The following is a 5,534-nucleotide window of genomic DNA, read 5'->3' as shown; positions in this document are numbered from 1 at the left end:
TTTCTCAAGCTTCACAGATCATATCTATGCAATTTCAACACTTAAGAGTAAGACTCTGCCTCAAAAAAAAAAAGGAGGGGGAAATAAGAAGCACTATGTAGAGGAGGGGGACTGTTGGAGGAGGAGGATTGTGTGGAGGAGGAGGAGGACTGTGTGGAGGAGGAGGACTGTGTGGAGGAGGAGGACTGTGTGGAGGAGGAGGAGGAGGACTGTGTGGAGGAGGAGGACTGTGTGGAGGAGAACTGTGTGGAGGAGGAGGACTGTGTGGAGGAGGAGGACTGTGTGGAGGAGGAGGACTGTGTGGAGGAGGAGGAGGACTGTGTGGAGGAGGAGGACTGTGTGGAGGAGGACTGTGTGGAGGAGGAGGACTGTGTGGAGGAGGAGGACAGTGTGGAGGAGGAGGATTGTTTGGAGGAGGAGGACTGTGTGGAGGAGGAGGACTGTGTGGAGGAGGAGGACAGTGTGGAGGAGTATGTCCAGGAGGATGAGAAGAATAATCATGTCACTTGCAGGAAAATGAATGAAACTGGAGATTTCTGTTAAGTGAAGTAAACTAGATCTAAAAAGGCAAATATTGCAATCTGCCTCTCACATGTGCAATCTGCACTGTAAATTTTTAAATGTAAAATTAAAAGGGATTATGTGGAGAAAGAAAGAATAAAAGGGAGGAGAAACCAGAGAGCATAGTGGGGGTGGGGATAGAGACATATCATTCATGTTTTCTCTTAACACGTAGATTTTGTGTATATACATAAAGTCAAATGTGTATGAGTACATACATGTACCCACACTGAAAGACAAACAATTTGGGAGGAACAAGGAGACCAGGAGGAAGGGGAAGGAAAGGTCTCAGACTGCAGGAGCTGAGCTACACCTTGTGAGGGACTCCGACAGCTGCGTAAGAGGACATAGGGCAGAAAGGCAGGTGCTGGGTTCCCTAGCTTCTGACTTTGAGGGAATTCTTATCACAGGACAGGACGTTCACTTTCTGATGCAGCCACCTCCCACCTCTATTTATTCACCTTGCATTCCTTGTCTATCCAATCTCAATCTCTTTCACTCTTTCTAATTCATGTTTTGTTTATTTTTGAAACAAGGGCTTCCCAGTAACCACAGCTGAATTGGAACTCACTGTGTAGATCAGGTTAGGCTCAAATATCAGAGCTCTGACTATCTGTTTCCCAAATTCTGGGATTAAATGAAAAAAGTCAGCTATTTTTAGTCTCAATTTTTTTTTGTTAGATATCTTCTTCATTTACATTTCAAATGCTATCCCAAAAGTCCCCTATAACCTCCCACCGCCGTGCTCCCCAAACCACCCACTCCTGCTTCCTGGCCCTGGCATTCCCCTGTACTGGGGCATAGGATCTTCCCAAGACCAAGGGCCTCTCCTCCCATTGATGGCCATCCTCTGCTACATATGCAACCAGAGACACAGCTCTGGAGGGAGGGGGGTACTGGTTAGTTCATATTGTTGATCCTCCTATAGGGTTGCCAACCCCTTTAGCTCCTTGGGTATTTTCTCTAGCTCCTTCTTTAGAGGCCCTATGTTCCACCCAATAGATGACTGTGAGCATCCACTTCTGTATTTGCCAGGCACTGGCATAGCCTTGCAAGTGTTATCAGGGTCCTGTCAGCAAAATCTTGCTGGCATATGCAATAATGTCTGGGTTTGGTGGTTGTATATAGGATAGATCCCCAGGTGGGTCAGGCTCTGGTGGGTCAGGCTCTGGATGGTCCTTTTTTTCCATCTCAGCTCCGAACTTTGTCTCTGTAACTCCTTCCATGAGTATTTTGTTCCCCATTCTAAGAAGGAACAAAGTATCCCCATTTTGGTCTTCATTCTTCTTGAGTTTCATGTGTTTTGCAAATTACATCTTAGGTAATCTAAGTTTCTGGGCTAATATCCACTTATCAGTGAATACATATCATGTATGTCCTTTTGTGCTTAGGTTACCTCACTCAGGATGATATCCTCCAGATACATCCATTTGCCTGAGAATTTTATAAATTTATTGTTTTTAATTTCTGAGTAGTACTCCATTGTGTAAATGTACCCCATTTTCTGTACACATTCCTCTGTTAAGGGACATCTGAGTTCCTTCCAGCTTCTGGCTATTATAAATAAGGCTGCTATGAAAATAGTGGAGCATGTGCCCTTATTACAAGTTGGAACATCTTCTGGGTATATGCCCAGGATAGGAACTGCAGGATCTTCTGGTAGTACTATGTCCAATTTTCTAAGGAACCGCCAGACTGATTTCCAGAGTGGTTGTACAAGTCTGCAATCCTACCAACAATGGAGGAGTGTTCCTCTTTCTCCACATCCATGCCAGCATCTGCTGTCTCCGGAAGTTTTGATCTTAGCCATTCTGAGTGGTGTGAGGTGGAATCTCAGGATTGTTTTGATTTGCATTCCCCTGATAATTAAGGATGTTGAACATTTTTTCAGGTGCTTCTCAGCCATTCAGTATTCCTTAGGTGAGAATTCTTTGTTTAGCTCTGAGCCCCATTTTTAATGGGATTATTTGATTTTCTGGAGTCCATCTTCTTGAGTTCTTTGTATATATTGGATAATAGCCCCCAGTCTTATTTAGGGTTGGTAAAGAACCTTTTCCAATCAGTTGGTGGTCTTTTTCTCTTATTGACAGTTTCTTTTGCCTTACAGAAGCTTTGCAGTTTTATTAGGTCCCATTTGTTGGTTCTGGATCTTACAGTGAAAGGAAATAAAACTTGAGACATGTTATTCATGTAATTTATGTCAAATAGCCCAAAGAGTTGTTTGTGAGCTTTGAAACCTGGGGCTGAGAACATAGCAGAACAGGCCAGGACATGCCCGGGCAGGCCTGTCGTTACATGTCCTGACTGGCCTATTGCCTCCCTATCTCCCGCTCTTCTGACAGTCTGTTGATGTTTAAATGGACCACTCATGTAAAACCGTGCCAATTCCTTCCCCAGCCCCACCCCTTTTCTATAAAAGTCCCTAGCTCCCAAGCCTGGGGTCGAAACCACTGTCTCCTGTGTGAGATACGTTTCGAACCGGAGCTCTGCCATTATGGCTCCACCATGTGGTCAACACCTCTGTCTCCTGTGGGATATATGTGTCGGCCGGGAGCTCCGTCATTAAACTACCTCATGCTTTTACATCAAGATGGTCGTCTGTTCGTGATTCTTGGGTGTGCGCCGAACGGAAATTGAGTGGGGGTTTCCCCACTAGGTTCTTTCAACAGCACAAGCCATTGCTGTTCTATTCAGGAATTTTTCCCCTGTGCCCATTTGTTCGAGGCTTTCGCCCACTTTCTCCTCTATAAGTTGCATTGTCTCTGGTTTTATGTGGAGGTCCTTGATCCACTTAGATTTGAGCTTTGTACAAGGAGATAAGAATGGATCAATTCGCATTCTTCTACAAGATAACCGCCAGTTGTGTCAGCACCATTTGTTGAAAAATCTCTTTTTTCCACTGGATGGTTTTAGCTCCCTTGTCAAAGATCAAGTGACTATAGCTGTGTGGGTTAATTTCTGGGTCTTCAATTCTATTCCATTGATCTACCTGTCTGTCATTGTACCAGTACCATGCAAGTTTTGGTTTTTTTTGTTCTGTTTTGTTTTCTTTTGTTTGTTTGTTTTATCACAATTGCTCTGTAGTACAGCTTGAGGTCAGGCATTGTGATTCCCCCAGAAGTTCTTTTATTATTGAGAATAGTTTTTGCTATCCTAGGTTTTTTGTTATTCCAGATGAATTTGCAAATTGCCCTTTCTAACTCTGTGAAGAATTGAGTTGGAATTTTGATGGAGATTGCATTGACTCTGTAGATTGCTTTAGGACAGATAGCCATTTTGACTATATTAATCCTGCCAATCCATGAGTATGGGAGATCTTTCCATCTTCTGAGATCTTCTTCGATTTCTTTCTTCAGAGACTTGAAGTTCTTATACAGATCTTTCAGTTCCTTAGTTAGAGTCACACCAAGGTATTTTATATTATTTGTGACTATTGTGAAGGGTGTTGTTTCCCTAATTTCTTTCTCAGCCTGTTTATCCTTTGTGTAAAGAAAGGCCACTGATTTGTTAGAGTTAATTTTATATCCAGCTACTTCACTGAAGTTGTTTATCAGGTTTAGGAGTTCCCGGGTGGAATTTTTAGGGTCACTTATATATACTATCATATCATCTCCAAATAGTGGTATTTTGACTTCTTCCTTTCCATTTTGTATCCCCTTGATATCCTTTTGTTCTTTAATTGCTCTGGCTAGAACTTCAAGTACTATATTGAATAGATAGGGAGAAAATGCACAGCCTTGTCTAGTCCCTGATTTTAGTGGGATTGCTTCAAGTTTCTCTCCATTTAGTTTGATGTTGGCTACTTGTTTGCAGTATATTGCTTTTATTATATTTAGGTATGGGCCTTGAATTCCTAATCTTTCCAAGACTTTTATCATGAATGGGTGTTCGATTTTGTCAAATGTTTTCTTCTCAGCATCTAATGAGATGATCATGTGGTTTTTGTCTTTTAATTTGTTTATATAGCAGATCATGTTGATGGATTTTCGTATATTGAACCATCCCTGTATCCCTGGTGTGAAGCCCACTTGATCATAACAGATGATCTTTTTGATGTGTTCTTGGATTCGGCTAGTGAGAATTTTATTGAGTACTTTTGCATTGATATTCATAAGGGAAATTGGTCTGAAGTTCTCTTTCTGTGTTGGGTCTTTATGTGGTTTAGGTATCAGAGTAATTATGGCTTTGTAGCATGAATTGGGTAGAGTACCTTCTGCTTCTATTTTGTGGATTAGTTTGAGGAATATTGGAATTAGGTCTTCTTTGAAGGTCTGATAGAACTCTGCACTAACCCATCTCTTCCTGGGCTTTTTTGGTTTGCAGACTATTAGTGACTACTTCTATTTCTTTAGGGGATATGGGACTGTTTAAATAATTAATCTGATACTGATTTAATTTTGTTATCTGGTATCTGTCTAGGAATTTGTCCACTTCATCCAGGTTTTCCAGTGTTCTGTTGTTATATCTCCCTTTTCATTTCTGATTTTGTTAATTAGGATACTGTCCCTGTGCCCTCTAGTTAGTCTGGCTAAGGGTTTATCTATCTTGTTGATTTTCTTAAAGAATCAGCTCCTGGTTTGGTTGATTCTTTGAATAGTTCTTTTTGTTTTCATTTGTTTGATTTAAGCCCTGAGTTTGATTATTTCCTGCTGTCCACTCCTCCTTGTTGTATTTGATTCCTTTTGTTCTAGAGCTTTTAGGTGTGTTGTCAAGGTGCTAGTGTATACTTTCTCTTAGTTTCTTTTGGGAGGTACTCAGAGTTATGAGTTTTTCTCTTAGGAATGCTTTTATTGTGTCCCAGAAGTTTGGGTATGTTGTGGCTTCATTTTCATTAAACTCTAAAAAGTCTTTAATATCTTTATTTCTTCCTTGTCCAAGGTATCATTGAGTAGAGTGTTGTTCAGCTTCCATATGAATGTTGGCTTTCTATTTATATGTTGTTATTGAAGATCAGCCTTAATCCATGGTCATCT

The sequence above is a fragment of the Mus musculus genome, chromosome 14 (genome assembly GCF_000001635.26).
Source record: "Mus musculus strain C57BL/6J chromosome 14, GRCm38.p6 C57BL/6J".
Lineage (NCBI taxonomy): Eukaryota > Metazoa > Chordata > Mammalia > Rodentia > Muridae > Mus > Mus musculus.
The sequence above is the reverse complement of the archived record's forward strand: the minus strand, read 5'-3'. Positions refer to the sequence as shown.